The sequence below is a fragment of the Schistocerca cancellata genome, chromosome 1 (genome assembly GCF_023864275.1).
Source record: "Schistocerca cancellata isolate TAMUIC-IGC-003103 chromosome 1, iqSchCanc2.1, whole genome shotgun sequence".
NCBI classification, from domain to species: Eukaryota; Metazoa; Arthropoda; class Insecta; order Orthoptera; family Acrididae; genus Schistocerca; species Schistocerca cancellata.
Window position 1 is genome coordinate 1,285,657,946 of NC_064626.1, and position 17,385 is coordinate 1,285,675,330.

The 17,385-nt window shown below is 44.7% G+C and overlaps 1 protein-coding gene and 1 non-coding gene across 2 annotated transcripts in view; one reads left to right on the plus strand and one right to left on the minus strand.

Annotated features, from left to right (window-relative positions):
* LOC126147901 (uncharacterized) overlaps positions 1 to 17,385 on the minus strand; it is a 777,970-nt gene that overhangs the window by 409,168 nt on the left and 351,417 nt on the right. The gene's annotated exons all lie outside the window — the stretch shown is intronic.
* Trnat-ugu (transfer RNA threonine (anticodon UGU)) lies at positions 13,228 to 13,301 on the plus strand. The gene has a single exon. It is a non-coding gene; the product is annotated as a tRNA-Thr (tRNA).

The following is a 17,385-nucleotide window of genomic DNA, read 5'->3' on the forward strand; positions in this document are numbered from 1 at the left end:
GAGCAAAGAGGACATCAAGAGCATACTAGCAATGGCAAAAAGGGCATTCCTGGCCAATACAAGTCTACTAGTATGAAACATAGGCCCTAATCTGAGCAAGGAATTTCTGAGAACGTACGTCTGGAGTACAGCACTGTATAGTAGTGAATCAAACCGGAACAGAAGAGAATCGAAGCATTTGAGATGTGGTGCTACAGATGGATGTTGAAAATTAGCTGGGCTGATAGGGTAAGGAATGAGGAGGTTCTGCACAGAATCGGAGAGGAATGGAATATGTGGAAAACACCGCGTCGGGTTTTGAGGCTCGCCCCGGAAATCCACAAACAAGAGGATTGGTCATGAAAGACAGGGGTCAGGGCTCGATTCCTGGAGTGACATCTCTTCCTCTTCTTTTTCTGAATGTTTTAGTTTTGGAATTCTTGATTTATCACTTATTCTATTTACATTCTGATCACCCATTCAATCGTTGTAAGCGTCCTTTTCAAATACTCACGCTCGTAGCAACTCAGTTCCTACCGCTGTGAGAGACTTACTTCTAAACATCAGAAAATTACGCGCCGTGCTGCTTTGCCTCAGTTGCAGAGCGGGACACCAAAGGAATGAGGAAGAAGAGAAGGCCGACGCTTTGCGGCGGAGCGAAGCGTCGGAATGTTGGCAGCCGTGCACGCGGGCGGTGCGGCCTGGGACGTGCGGCGCTTACGTCACGGCAGCGAGCAGTCTGTTCGGTCCGAGTGGGGGGGGGGGGGAGTGGCAGAGGAACACGGGAGGGGGAGGGGAACGGGTGGAGCAGGCAGAGGCGAGCCCAGCTGCCGCAGCAGAGCAGTCGCCGCTGCCACTGGCAGGCTGCCGCAACAAGTAACAGCATAGGGTAGGACAGGGCGCTCATGATGAGCCGCGTGGGACGAAACTCTGCGTGACGGAACAATGCAGCGCGGGGAGGGTAACAAGGCGACCGTACGCGACATACTCCGTGAAACACTTTCTAACATTACGATCGTCATTTTTTTCTGATTTCCGTCTTTCCCTTAGTTGTTTTAAATTCGTGGAGGTATGTACCGTCTATATGGCAATGAGCAAACTGCCTTCAGTTAGTTGCATAGCGGTACATAACATTACGATATTTAAAATGCATTTTTTTCAGACATCATTGTACACAACAAGATGTTTGGAGACGTCAATGGTTCGGTTCCATCTGCCCAGTGTAACATACACATTTTATAACATTTCAGTCTTCAGTTACAGTAAGTACAAAGCCTACTCCACATTTTAACCTCCAGATAACATACGAATGTAACCGGCCGACGTGGCGCAGTCGTCTGCACACTGGTCTCGTATTCGGGAAGACGGCGGTTCAAATCTTCTCTATTCGATCACCGAAATTTAAAGTTCCCGTGGTTTCCCCATACCGGTGACAGCACTTGCTGATATGGTTCCTTTGAAAAGGATACGTGTGATTTCCTCCTTATTCCGCCCCCCCCCCCCCCCCAAAGTTGGTGCTTTGTCTCTAGTGATTTCGTCGTCGATGGGACGTCAAAGAAATCATTAATTAGTTAGATTATCCGCTCAGTGGTACATTTTCGCACGCCTCGCGGGCTGCGGTGAGGAAGGCGAGTGTATCCCTTTCATTACTGTTGGTGACTATTGTTATTCCTATGAAATTTATTCCCCTGCGACTTTAAAATTATTCTCAAAGTGGCATTTGTGCATCTTATTTTGTATAAATTACATCAACTATTGGTTTGTGATTTTGATTTAAAACATACCAAATGAGATACATTTAAAAAATAATAAAATAATTGTTTCTCGACGTATTTTTGATCAGCAACATAAGCGGCTCAATAGCCAACTGCCTTATTGAGCCGAATAAACGTAAAAATCATAATGGAAACTATAATAGCTTTTGTCTTCAGCACAGTTTTTACTGATTTTGTTACACTCTACACGTTTCGGCGTTACGCCATTTTCAACGGATCTGCAATAAATCGGGTATTATAGTAAATACACCGTGATAAGTGAACGAAATTTAACAGTTTCCAATTATATGAGACACAATATCTTATGGACCAAAAAAGAGCAAAATGAATCTGTCCCATGTATTAGATACACAGTTTCTCGTTAGTCCTAAATTCGTGAGATATAAGTGTAAACTGATTAGAATGTACTGACGAGAGCAAAGACCGTCAGATGGCATTTACCGCATGGCAATTATGATATACGTATAATATTATGGTATTACAAAAGAAATTTATATTTTGTGAACATCATACTATATCGAATAACAGATGTTCATGTATCAAGTTGGTAATAATAAAAATATTCCTTAAAGATAAAGTTGAGATAAGTTAGGTGTGCATGATCAATACCAGGTCACGCTGGTGTATAATGATGTTCGTAGAGCATTTAATAAGTTTAGAAACTTTCAGAGTGTACGTAATATATGTACAAAGTATAGACAGTACAGAAACACTACATTGATATAGATACGGTTGAACTTAACCACTTTTGTACACCAAGAAGAAGATACAAAGCTACAAGTTGAAGGAGAAAGCCGACGTGTGAGGAATAAGATTAAGCAATGACATCAATCAACTGGTAGCTAACAATGACATAATAAGGACAATATAAACGAATACACATGTCAATAGAATAATTTATACAACATATCTGTTATTGGAGAGAAAGTTCTTCCCGCTGATACTTGAGCAATGCTTATCTGGGAGCCTTAACAGGCACGATTAATAAAGGATACATAAAGAAAAGCGTCAAGTGTTTGCTTACGGGACTGCCGTGGCAGACTCTACAAGCTTGGACACTACACAGTGGTTTTATGTTAAAATCTGGAGAGAGAAAGTTCGATATCCAACCTGTGAAATTACCAGTACCGAATCGCAAAAATTCCAGGTCACAGCCAGTCTTGGCGACGGCTGTACTTCTGGACAAAAAGTGACTGGAACAGGCCAAGGGTAGAAATGATACTAGTGCCCTAAAATCTCTTCGCCCATACCGTTTGCGGACTACAGAGTTCATGTAAGACTAAGACCTGCAACTTTGGGTGCCAATACGTAAATGGAGTAGCGATTAGACGGCGACGATGTAAAACGTAAGGAAGTTGCTTCCTGTGGTGTTAGAAATACTGCTGCACGTTAGTTACAGAAAATTTGTAGGTGACTGAGGAAGGAAGTACGCTGACAACGTGGAAAGAACGAGAAGGGAATATAGTTCGATGCGCGGTAGCACACACATGTAGAAGCGAGCCCTACGGTGGATTGGACACGTGTCGACATTCTCTCCCACTGGTGACCAGTGCAGAACATGCTGACTCATTCGGATAATGAACGCGTCCACTACGACACAGCTGAAGCTGAATGGGAACAGCGTGACGTCAGACGAGTCGCGAAACAAAACACGCAGCTGTTGTGCACGTGGCGGCAGACTTACCCCCCCCCGCTCACAAACGCGCGCGCGCGCTCACACACACACACGTAACTGTAAGACAGAGCCGGGAATAGCAAGACTGGAGGCGTATGTTGCCTTTCTATGGGTCCCGTCGGGATGCATATTATTAGTGTCGGTCCAGCAGCTCATATTGAGGAAGCAAGGCGGCATTCGCCTGGAGAAAGAAGACACTGAATAGCTTTCTGGGATTTTATTCCTGCATCTCCTGAACGTAAATTGAATGTGTAACGGAACTCCACCGCTACTTTACTTTTACTTAGGAAGCTCTTAGATTAACGGAAAATACGGTCTACACGTGAGAAACTTTCGTAATGAAATGTCTTTTTCTCATCGCTTTTAGTGACGTGAACCTTAATCTGCATCTTCATCAACTCTGCAAAACTCGCATACTGCTTGTTCGTGAAGCCCTGTTTACTGGACCGTTTTCTCCTCTTAATATTGCATACTTTCACCGGTTAATTGCTATTTATGCATCTGGACACGTCCGTCTACTGACTGCAGCCTGCGCGAGGTTGTGGGTGGGAACGACATGCAGTGAAGAGGCAGAAGCGGTGGAGTCCATCCGGAAACTGCGGAGGAACCGCAGAGCGCGACCGCAGCAGCTGAGCTGTGGGCAGCCGACCCACATAACGCAGCGGCGAGGCGAGTGGGCCGCGGGCAGCGCGCCCTCTGTCCGGGGCCACTCCGTCTGAGGACGCGCTCTGCTCCAGCCAGCGGGGCGTCGTAGCGGGCTAGTCGGGTCTGGGCGACTGGGTGGTGTGCAGGTTGTAGTGGTACTCGAATTACGGCACCTCAACTCAACCTCTCGACACCAGCAATATTCTACTGTGTTTCTGTAAAGTAGTTAACATATTTCTGAGACAACATTCAGATTTGATTTCATTTGTGATACATCGATATGTTTATGTTGCAATGATATTATTTTTGTGTGTATTCTTTCTTTTGTCACTATGATCTTTGACGTACTTGTAACTTGGATTTTTGGGCTCGCAAGCGATTATTAGTTAGTTGTTAGAGAGTCGGACCTTGAGAAGGTCAAGTCTTGGACGTCATGTTGGAAAGACGCATATTGTAGTCAGCTTATAAAATGTGAACTTTAACAGTGAGGAAGATGTTTTCAAGTATGTTTTGTATTCTGAAGTGATGTTTCGTGTGTTACGTGCCATTGCAACAAAAGCAATAAAAAAGAAGTGTAACTTGAATGCGGAGTGCTGATTACTTTTCTTTACATCACTATTGTGCTAACTTTGAAAGGTGTAATCTTCAAGAATGGTTTGTGAAGCGCATCTACAAAACTTTTGAATATAGCAGAATAAAACCTAGGCCTCTTTGCATCCGAGCTTGGAATCATCACCACCTAGATTATCGACGATTGAGCCATGATTTTACGACGAGACCAGCGTGGGAAACACGAAAAGATGAGTGCCTAGTTTATTCATTATTACATGAAATGACTTTATTAACTGTGCTCTAATGACATCTGCCACATAATAACTTTGTTGTTGCCCGAAAATGCAGTATTTAGCAGCGTGAGCAACACCACAATCATTAAATTTGGACCTTTGTTGTGGTAGGGTTGTTGGAAGGTGTCGAGAAGAAAAATGTTTGGTCCAACAGCACATCACCACAGTAGCCTCAGAACGTCTACACCGAAGCGCCAAAGAAACTGGTACAGGTATGCGTTTACAAGTACAGAGATATGTAAAGAGGCAGAATACGGCGCTGCGGTCGCCAACTCCTATGTAAGACACCGAGTGTCTGGCGCAGTTGTTAGATCGGCCACGGCTGCTACAATGGTAGATTATCAAAATATAAACGAGTTCGAAGGTGGTGTTACGGCCATCAACAAGTGTCAGTGTGCGGACCATTCGACGAAACATCATCGACATGGGCTTTCGGAGCCGGAGGCCCACTCGTATGCCCTTGACAAATCCACGAAGCGAAGTTTCACACCGCGCCTGGACCCGTCAACATCGACATCGGGCTGTTGATGAGCAGAAGCCGGCCGGAGTGGACGAGCGTTTCTAGGCGCTACAGTCTGGAGCCGCGCGACTGCTACGGTCGCAGGTTCGAATCCTGCCTCGGGCATGAATATGTGTGATGTCCTTAGGTTAGTTAGTTTTAGATAGTTCTAAGTTCTAGGGGACTGATGACCTCAGAAGTTAAGTCCCATAGTGCTCAGAGCCATTTGAACCATTTTTTTGATGACCAGAATCATGTTGCCTGGTCGGACGAGTCTCGTTTCAAATTGTATCGGGCGGATGGACATGTACGGTATCGAGACAACCTCATGAATAAATGCACCCTGCATGTCAACAGGGGACTGTTCAAGCTGGTGGAGGCTGTGTAATGGTGTGGGGCAGGGGTGTGTGCAGTTGGAGTGATGTGGGACCGCTGATACGCCTGGATATGACTCTGACAGGTGGCACGTACTGTCTGATCACCTGCGTCCGTTTATATCCATTGCGCATTCCGACGGTCTTGGGCAATTCCAGCACGACAATGCGACACCCCACATGTCCAGAATTACATCAGAGTGACTCCAGGAACACTCTTCTGAGCTTAAACACTTCCGCTGGCCACGAGACTCCCCAGACACGAACATTATTGAGCACATCTGGGATGCCTTACAACGTGCTGCAACCCGTGCCACTTAAGGCACCTACCACACTGTTGTCACCAGCTTACGGCCTTAGTACGCTATGTTAAGGTTATCCATTGTATATGGTGTGTGACGGTACGAACCAGGGCCAAAGTATCATGTCATTTGTCAATAAGTTTACTCTGGGAATAAGAACTATTCTACAATTACATCGTACGTAATGAACATTTTTGACATTTAGGTCTTACTTTTACTTCGTAGTGTGGCACATCATAGAAAGTAAGTGATATTAAAATGACGTCCCCGTATGGTCAAATAATGAATATCGACTTCTCAGCAAGAATTACTATATCAAGAGTAGTTAATTTCACAATAACGGTATGTTGTTTATTGACAGTATATGCGGTACAACTTCTTATGGTGTAAACAGTAACGTTGTAATAATGTACTAATGCTGAAATATGCGTCTTTACTGCAGGATCGCTAGAAAACGGGTACAATTCTGAAATTGCGACATAGTTTCCCGAAGGAGTAAAATAAGAGTTAAACTGCGAAAATATCATTGAGACAACCCCACACGATGATTCCTTCTTTCTTTTTTCCTAGCATTCATTCGGCTGGTAAGGGGTCCGCTTTCTCAATTGTTCAAAACTAATTTATTATTTAACTTCGTGGCCGGATGTCTTTCCTGACCGTCGTGAAACCATCCTAAGGAAGGGAAGTCGTGTGCGCCCTCCGTATGTGAATCGCGTAAACTTTGTTCTGCGTGTTATCGTATTCTTAAATGTTTGTGTTGAGATGGATGTTGGGGACCAGCCCAACATTTGTCTAAACGAGCGTGGGAAACCGCCTGAAAACTACACTCCGACTGGTTCGCTTACCAGCCGCCAAGCGGATTCCATCCGGGTCCATCCCACCTCCCTGTCTCGCAACCTGCGCGTTAAGCCCCTTTTACACGACTGAATTTTTTGTCTCAGTTAACTATTCAAGACATGTGAGACTGTTACAGCGCCCCTGGGATTTCATTCCTGTACTGGGTCTTGTATGCTTCTAGCGGTCGTATTCCTTTGCACGTCAGCGCCAAAATTATGTATGCTGTGAAAACCGTTTGCTACGCCGTTTGGCATCCGAACGGTGAAAGTAAGAGAGATTATGAGGAGCTACCCTTTTTACGGAGAAATAGAAACATAGCATTAAAATGTACGAACAAGCGATGATAATAGAGTTTATTAATGACCAAAGTAGATTTCCTGGTGGAAGTTCTTATCAAAGGTCGTGTGGTAAATTCTTTTCATTCCTCAGAACTGAAAGAATAGCAATGTCATTCACACATCTGAGAACGACAAACATTTATTTGCTCGAGAAAATATATACTTCCGAACATATCAAACAATACCTAGAATGCAGCAAAGAGCGCCTTTTTGCTTTATGCTTTATATTTTGTTTTCTTCCTAAGTGTCAATCAACATCGAAAATTATTTTTCTAGATAAATAATTCTGACCTTTTCACTGTTGAAATAATTTTCATTAAAACAGGTTTATCTATTTACGTTCTTATTTATGCATGGTATAGGCCTTTTCTCTGCAAAAAGCAACTAACTTTTCTGGTTTCACATATGTCATATCTCTTGTAGGAGAACACTAGTAGGAAAAAAAGTACCAGGACCTTGAGTAGCTTTTCACTGTGCAACAGTACACCGCAGTAAAGATTAAGAAGACACGAAAAAATAGAATCCATTTTTATAAAAGGAGCCCGACCACAACAGGCTGACTTCCAGTGTTAGCAGGCGACGCGCCTTATTTCTGCGCAGGCATAGTGAGCAACGTATTCGGAGATTTACAACACAGTTGGCACAATCTATGGATCACTGACGTCACAGACACACTCGCGTCGTGGTTTGTTGCTGGTTTACACGCGTGTACGAAAGGCGTAGTCGATTTTGAGCAGAAAATTGGTCGTGTAAAACGAGATTTACGCCGTGTACAAACACATGACGACTCTTAATAATAACAAAATCGTAGACAAATGTTAACCACGGAGAAAACCTTCGGGAATCGTTAAGCTCGGATGTCCCTTCGGCGGTTTCCGAGGCTACATGTTGGCACTGGGTTTCACCGTCTCCTCTCTCATCGTCAGTAACAATAAACCCTGCAGCCGACAGACTTATAATTACGGTAGTCATGTGTGATAAAGCGTCATAAGTAACACGGTACTCAAGCACAATAAACTGTTCCACTTAACACGCGTGGAAAAATGCCGATTTGAGAAAAAAAAGAAAAAAACTTTTCTTGCACGTATTCTTGTGAACCTACTCTTTTGTGTCCTCCCAACGGACAATACTTTACTACCGAATGCCCAGAAACGAATTTCCTTTGATCAAGTACTCAGAGGCGCTTGTCGGCCGACTTTCGTTTGTTTCACGTAGAACCGACAAATGGTTTCCAACAACTACCTCGTCTGGAATGATTTTTTTTTGTGAAAAACCAGCTAATATGGGGGCGAGAGTTGCTTCCACAATCTCAGCCGTCTAATTACTCCGCTAAAGCAGCTTCTTTTACTTTTCCGCGGAATTCTACGAAAGCGATAACGCGCCAACAGCCACATCGAGGACGAAACAGTTTTTTTATGAGCTGCGGAGAGGAGTCTGTGTGCTCGCTATTAGTCACACTTATAGCAGTAATCTGGTGTGGAAAGAGCAGTTTTTGTTGGCAGTCGGGGGTCCAAAAACACTCATCAGGAACAAAAAGCTGCAGACGTACAAAGAAACAGACATTCGGAGCGTCGGAAGATTCCTGGAATGCGCTCACGTGCTCACTGTGTGTGTGTGTGTGTGTGTGTGTGTGTGTGTGTGTGTGTGTGTCCAGCAGACATAATCTAGTATGTTCCCGGAATTACGGCCTGATCTCTACAAGAAAAGCGGACACAAGGACGAGACGTCAACAACAGAACGCGCCGTTGCCCAGCCGAGCACACGAAATAAGAGCAACGAATCAGAAGACTTTGCGAACCCTGCGGTTGTATTGCTTACGATATTTTACCGCAGCTAAAATTATTCTCTTGCTGTAGTAAAATTTAAAGTGATCAGGGGACGGTAGAGTCACAGCTAGTTCCCAGCACTTTCACTGCCGCAGTTTCACCCCTCCGGTTCGCGATCGGACGATCGTTTAAGCGATGCTCCTTACTGCCAGAGCGGTATACGCTCTTCATACCGGTAAACTTTGCGCTGGTGCCAGTTCGTAATAATGTGTGTTCGCCAGCAGAAAGTCCTTGCTCACGATGCAAATTCTGTCCACCGATTTCTCATAAACAGAAACGTTAACTTTCACCATAACAACTAAAAATTTCACTTCTAAAACAGTAATCACTGTCACATATTATCTGAATGTTAAAGATGTGTCATAGCCTGTTTTACAAAAAATTATCCATAAGATGACAGAGTTCCAGTGATGGTTAGTCATCACAAACAACTCCTTTTTTTGCAGTTGGAAAAACCTGTAACAGCTACGACGAGGATGGACAGCCATCGAACGCCCTCTTGCAGCTCACAATGGTGTGAGGGACGCCAGAGCCAGAATGCGGTCCCCAGAGTGCTCCTCCAGGACATCAAACACTCTCCTGCTTCGATGGGGTTCAACTCCGTCTTGCTTAAACCTCATCTCGTCGAAAATCAGGCTCGCTTTGGATAATGGGGATGAAATCACGTTGCAAAACTTTCACGTACAGTTCGGTAGCCGACGTGCAATATCGCTCCGAGTATTCCGCGACTGGACACTGCACACCACACAGTCACCCGTTGAGGATGAAGAGACTTCTTGATCGCGAAATGCGGAATCTCAGTCCCCCAAACGCGATGATTTTGCTTACTGACGAACCCACCCAAATGAAAGTGGCCTTCGTCGGTAAACCAAACTGTATTCACATCAAAATCCTGTTCGTCAATTCTGTGGACAATAGTTTTGGCGAAACACAGCTCTTGTTCCGTGGCCGTGGGGCTTAATGGCTGATGAGTTTGAATTTTGTATGGGAAGAGATGCAGGTCTTCAATAACAATTTGTCGCAGTGTCTCCCGGTTGATTCCCACCTGATTGGCCGTCACAGTCTCTGAATCTGAACACACGCGACTCCTTTTTGTCGGGCTATATTGAAGACAATGTGTACAGCAATAACGGCAAAACCACTGCCGAACTGAAAACAGCCATTCAGGAGGTCACCGGCAGCACCGATGTTCCGACACTTCAGCGGGTCATGAAGAATTTCACTATTCGTCTGCGCCACATCATCGCCGATGATGGCAGGCATATTCTACCGTATCTTACTTCGTCGTCGGCGTTGTCGTTGTTGCCGTGAGGCACCGTTATACCGAGTGGAAACGCGCGTCGATCTTAAGAGCATGAGGTATGGTAGCCTTAAGCCACTGACAACACACAACGGCCACGGTAGCACCTGATTCCAGAATAGATGCAGTAGTTAGGATCAACGAACTACCCCCTCTTGAACAGGTCCCCAAAACTTAACTAGTAACGAGATCCGTTGGAAGCAAATTGTCGTAAAGATCATCTATAAAGGCTTCGTACAACCATAAGAAATGTTACAGTTTATGGAATAATAACAGATACGACCAAACTGTCTTGTTTCTTCTGTTTTATTTAAAGTAACTTTGTTCACAGTTTTATTTCGCATTCACCACTCATTCACACCCTGATGTGGAGTACATGCGAGTGCCTGAACCCTAACTTCCAAGTTCCACACTTTTGGTTGCTCGACACCAACAGTCAATGATAATGATACAGTATTTTGTTATTGGCTCTTCTAGTTTACCCACCGCCCTCCACGAATGTTTGTTAGGCATAAGACAATTACACACTTTTCTCTCCGATCCGCTATTATTAAGAGTTCGCGTAAAAGTTAACATTTTTCTCATTTTCATAAATTGGAGCCCCCTCTCCGCGATATAACTAAAAAAAACCGGTCTCAATACCGCGTCCCTCGTGAGATGCGTATGGATTTATCCCGGAATTGACCGCCCTGTAGGTGTACTCAATTTAATGACCACACGTCGCTATCCGCGATTTCGTGTAACTAATTGTCCTTTTGTTACTGTGATCGTATCCGTAGTTATTTAAAACTCGCCCCTATATTTTTTCACAACGCACAATTAGCACTTCGTTACTTGTTTATTTCTAAGAGTAAACCAAAAAATGACGCCGTATCATCGGCTTCGTCGATATAAAGCAAAACACCTCAATATGCCCAATTTTACCTCTTCTTATAGGATCGGCTACCTTACTCATTAATTTACTACATATTATTTGCAATAACACTAAACAGGTATTGCCGCTATATATTTAATTATATTCAAAGGCATGTTATTATTAAGACCAACCAAATCGTAACAAATCGCGCGGCGTGCCTTTTTAACGATAGCTTTACACTCGCCCAGCCTTTATTCGTGCAATATCATATATAAATATACACACAGGACCGAAGGATCGATCTCTGTACCGTAACCAATAGAGGCAAATACATCTATCTTCACTCGTATTGTTACAATATAGCACATGTCATAACCTCAGTCCGAATATGTGCAGTGGCGTTTACATGTTGAGTAAAGTGTGTGCACGCCGTAGTTTGTAATTTACGTCTTTCTATGTAGTTCAATAGCTGTCACCCTGCACGACTTCGCGCACAGCAGTTCGATCCGCGGCGACGGAGCGGTCGGGCTCCACGGCGGACCAGGCTGGGCAGGAAGCGTGTCCCGAGACCAGCGGAGCGCACTTCCACGGCACGCCCTCGGGCAGCTCACACTACACAGGTAAACGACAAACTCTCTCCGCGCTGCAGTCTCTGACCACTGTGCGCACCGGCCAGGCGAAAAAAACCAATATACACTGTGTAATAATAACGCCCTCCGATTCACTAGTAAGGTATATATCCTTGCCGGACCTACTCCAAGCTGTTGTAGCCCAACATGTAACAAGCCTCTTACGTCTGAAGTGAACTATATTTTCGCAGTGAAGTAAGAAGCTACCTAGGGGCGCGGTGACCCCCTCGGTTACTAATTGATTGGAGGACCAGTAAGGGGAGCGGCCCAGGTTTATGGTACGGAGCGTATTGAAAAGATGTCGTACACAGACGGGTAAGCATTTTGCGGGTGTCCTGTCCCTAACAGAGACGGCACGTGGCAGCAGCAGGGGGAGTGCGGGAGATTAGCGGCCGACAAAGGGCGGCGCGACACTTCAAAGCGGCCCGCATGTAGCCCGACGTAAAACGTAATCCCCGGGCTGCGGTCGCCATGGCAACAGCATGGCTGCCCACGGCAGGCACGCTTCTCCACAGGCTGTGCAAACACCGGCAACGCCACGCTGTGCGCGACGGCACACTGGTTGTTTCCCACGGAGGAACTACGTATTTTGGACGCTGTGTGGGCTGGCCGCGGTGCCCGAGAGGTTCTAGGCGCTTCAGTCCGGAACCTCGCGACTGCTACGGTCGCAGGTTCGAATCCTGCCTCAGGCATAGATGTGTGTGTGCTGTCCTTAGTTTAGTCAGGTTTAAGTAGTTCTAAGTTCTAGGGGACTGATGACCTCAGTTGTTAAGTCCCATAAATTACGAAGACAGTAACTTGTTCTTGAAAGAACAGTTACTGCAGCTTTTCCCTGGAATAAATGATGAGTAACTGACAACCTCAGCTGCCGACAGCTGTTGTTGATATACCTCGCTGTGGACAGCTGAAAATGTGTGCCCCGACCGGGTGTCGAACCCGGGATCTCCTGCTTACATGGCAGACGCTCTATCCATCTGAGCCACCGAGGACACAGATGAATAGCGCGACTGCAGGGACTTATCCCTTGCACGCTTCCCGTGAGACTCACATTCCCAACTGTCCACAATTCTACATATATATTGTTTCAACAGTAACTGTCCTTTCAAGAACAAGTTACTGTCTTCGTATATATAGTTAAAGGCTACCCAGCCATTGACCATTGTCTGTGCGAATGCGCACAGGTTGCCCAAGCTCTTACGGGAATCGCCAAAGCGTGCGCGAGTAATGAGTGGGTGGGCAAATGTCTGTAAGGTACAATATATATGTAGAATTGTGGACAGTTGGGAATGTGAGTCTCACGGGAAGCGTGCAAGGGATAAGTCCATGCAGTCGCGTTATTCATCTGTGTCCTCGGTGGCTCAGATGGATAGAGCGTCTGCTATGTAAGCAGGAGATCCCGGGTTCGAGACCCGGTCGGGGCACACATTTTCAGCAGTCCACACCGAGGTATATCAACAACACCTGTCGTCAGCTGAGGTTGTCAGTTAGTCATCATTTAAGTCCCATAGCGTTCAGAGCCATTTGAACCATTTGAGGCTGTGTGGCTCCAACGAGGAAAATTTCTATCGCTCCGAGGAAAATCTATGGGCAAACTCTTTTGTAATGGATTTTCGATCTAACTACTCCGTAGCGCTACTTAATCGAAACTGCAGTATGTGCATATGTCGAATACCAGCTGTGACGAGGGTTGCTCATTTTGTACAGACCTCATCCGATTCCATAACTACTGCATGGACAGTTTGCCTAGATATTTCACAACAAATATTTTTAGCTTCTCTGATGCGCCGGGATATCCAGGAAAAATATTAAATTTACGTTTTAGTATTCGAACTGGCAATACCACGCTGCGTCATATTGTTGTTCGGCGAAGTAGTACCATCTAAGATCAAAACTGCACATCGACCAGAGTTTTACATGACGACCACGTCATGCAAACAAACACAGAGGGAACAAACCGCGTTAAGGAGAAGAATGGAACTTAGAAAAGAGCCGTATCATATGCGCTAACTCAAAGATTTGTGGGAAGGTTGAGCTAAAAACAGTTTGGCAGTTGTGTTGTTACGTATTACGTGCGTTCTGACAGTCAAGACGTGACACAACGCCACTCGGGGTAGCCGCTTGGTTAGGGCGCCTAGCCACGGTTCGCGCGGCTATCCCCGTCGGAGTTTCGAGTCCTCCCTCGGGCATGGTTGTGTGTGTTGTCCTTACCGCAAGTTCGTTTCAGTTAGATTAAGTAGTGTCTAAGCCTAGGGACCGATGACCTCAGCAGTTTGGTACTGTAGGAACTTGACACAAATTTCCAATTTCCGTAACACTGCATGCAAGCACCTATCCTTGCTTCGACTGATAAATCGCAAGAAAGCAACGAAGTCGTCATCGGCTTCTCCGTGGCTCCGCTTCAGTGTCCTACACGCTCCAACTTGTATCATCTCTCTCTCTCTCTCTTTATGTCATCACTCTTTTCAGGAGCCTTCTGCACCAGGAATAGCTTCAAAACAGCTCGATCCTGTGTTTCCGATTAAGTTTTCGGAACGTTTTCTTCGATAGGGAGACGGCTGACAGAACTCGTAAGCGTCTTCCAAACGGTACAGTTCGTAACTGCTTTGTGATCTGACCCGCTCCTAGCTCGTTGGTTTCTGGCTGGGAAAAATTAATTAATTAATTAAAAAATAAATAATTGTCCACATTACAATTCGGACTGCAGGCTTAAATATAACGATGATGACAATAATAATAACATAATGATGATAAAAGAAAATTTTTGTTTCCGTTAGATAGAGTGCAACTTTGATGTACATGGCTACACATATCAGGGAAGTTATTTACACACAGGGAATTTACTTACATTACCGACACACACACACACACACACACACACACATACACACACACACACACATGCGCGCTCGCGGTTTTCATATTTTTGCCTGGGCCGGATCTAAAGGAGTTTGTTCTACCCTTCACAGAAGAGAATGAAATGAACGGCACAAAAACGGTGCTAAACAAAGAGAAAATTACCACGCGTTCACTTGGATAGGGAATGAAAATTGAAGTCCGGTGCTAATAGTGTTGCCTACTCACTAAATGGTGTTGTTTGCCTACTCACTAAATGGTATTCTGATAACTTAATTAGGTAACAATGAACTATTAACGCCACACAGCAAAATGGTTCAAATGGCTCTGAGCACTATGGGACTCAACTGCTGTGGTCATAAGTCCCCTAGAACTTAGAACTACTTATACCTAACTAACCTAAGGACATCACACACATCCATGCCCGTGGCAGGATTCGAACCTGCGACCGTAGCGGTCGTGCGGTTCCAGACTGTAGCGCCTTTAACCGCTCGGCCACTCCGGCCGGCTACACAGCAAAATCTCCGGTTGTTAAAACCGATCCATTTAGTTAAAGCAAGAATGAGTAATTCGTTACCGTAGTTCATAGTACACTGAAGGTAACGCATTTCCCTTTGTGAGTGCCACAGGTACAGATTAAGTACGACAGTATCATCAAAAAATGTTCAAATGTGTGTGAATTCCTAAGGGACCAAACTCCTGGGTCATCTGTTCCTACACTTACACACCACTTAAACCAACATATGCAAAGAACAACACACACATTCATGCAGGAGGGAGGACTCGAGCCGCGCAATCCGTGACATGGCGCCTCAAACCGGGCGGCCACTCCGCGCGGCGACAGTATCATCACACCGTGTCTTGAGTCACGTGAACTCTGTACACATCGCTGTCAAAAAGGCACTGGCTGTAAATACGAGTCTTACTTTGTCAAATAGCTGTGTGTAATGAAGTTGTTGTATACGTACCTTAAGTGTAATAAGTGTTGTTGGTTCTTGGAGTTTCTGTCGAAATCGCCATCGACTATTAATATCATTTCTGAAATAATGTCTTAACCGGAACAGCTGTATTTGACGAGTGGTTTATATAAGTGAGTTAGTTTAGATGACAGTAGATGTTTGTTCTGGGTTGGCGCAATTACGGTAGAACCTAGCGGAGGACTAGGTAAATTTTGGAAACAATTCCTTTCAGTAAATACGGTAATTAAATCTTTGCCTAGTTGTAGCAGTCGGCTATGGATTCAAGGAATCGCAAGGCTTTGTCTGGATCGGATATAATGGTCGTACACGTTGCACGCCAGTGCAAAACCGGACCACTTTTCAGTTGCTAAGTTAGGACAGAAACGGGCACACTTGGCGCTGATAAATTTTCCGAACAGTGGAGAATTTTGCATTTTTTGTAACAGATGCTCACTATAGAGACTTCCCCAGTAATAAAATTAACGATGTCACTTCTAAAATCGTCAGCTTGGGGACGACCTTTAGTACTGTGAACGCTGAATAAATTTTCAACAGCCAAGATCGCTAAAATGTTCTGTTACCATCGTTGGATGTATGTTTACACCATTACATAATGTCCTCCTTCAGAACAGTAAGTGGTGCTATATAGCATACGTCCATGTTGGTATCGTGAGCTATACTACAAGTCGGCATGTCAATTTTAAAATAACAACTGTGTGTGTCGTTGTTGTCATGATTTTCACTTCAGCCCGAAGTCTAGTGTGCCCCCCCCCCCCCCCCCGTCCCGCTCCCCTCACACACACACAGTACCCTCTAGTGCTAAATTGGTGATTCCTTCATGTCTCAGAATGTATCCTGTCGCTGGTCCCTTGCTGAAGTCAAATTGTACCATTGTGCCACAGATGTATCCCCGCTTCTATTCTGTATCTCCTCATTAGTTAAAAATGGTTCAAATGGCTCTGAGCACTATGGGACTTAACATCTATGGTCATCAGTCCCCTAGAACTTAGAACTACTTAAACCTGACTAACCTAAGGACATCACACAACACCTCCTCATTAATTACGTGAGCTACCCATCCTATTTTCAGCATTATTCTGTAGCACCACTTTTCAAAATCTTCTATTCTCTTATTGTCTAAACTGTTTATCGTCCTTGTTTCGCTTCCATACGTGGCTGATTCCGGACAAATACCTTCAGAAAATATTTCCTGACACTTGAGTCCACTCGTACATTCGACGATAAGAAATTTCTGTTCTTCAGACGCGCTTCCCTTGCCATTACCAGTCTACATTTTATATCCTCCCTACTTCGTCCATCATGAATTATTTAGCTGTTCAAGTAGCAAAACTCATCTACTACATTGTCTCGTTTCCTAATCTCATTCACTCAGCATCACCTAAGTTAATTCGACTACATTCCATTATCCTAACACAGTTGCTGTATTAAAATTGACATACCGATTTTTAGCTTAGCTCACGATACCAGCATGCACTTGTATTGTACAGCACCAACGACTGTACTGAAGGAGCAGATTCTGTAATGATGTAAACACAGATCCGAAGATGGCAACAGAGAATTGCCGAAACCAGTCATATATACGAATAAAGATATCTTTGATTTCGGCACTAGAAAATTTATTCAGTTTTCAAAATTAACGCTCGTATCCGAATAAATAAAAATGATGTCATTT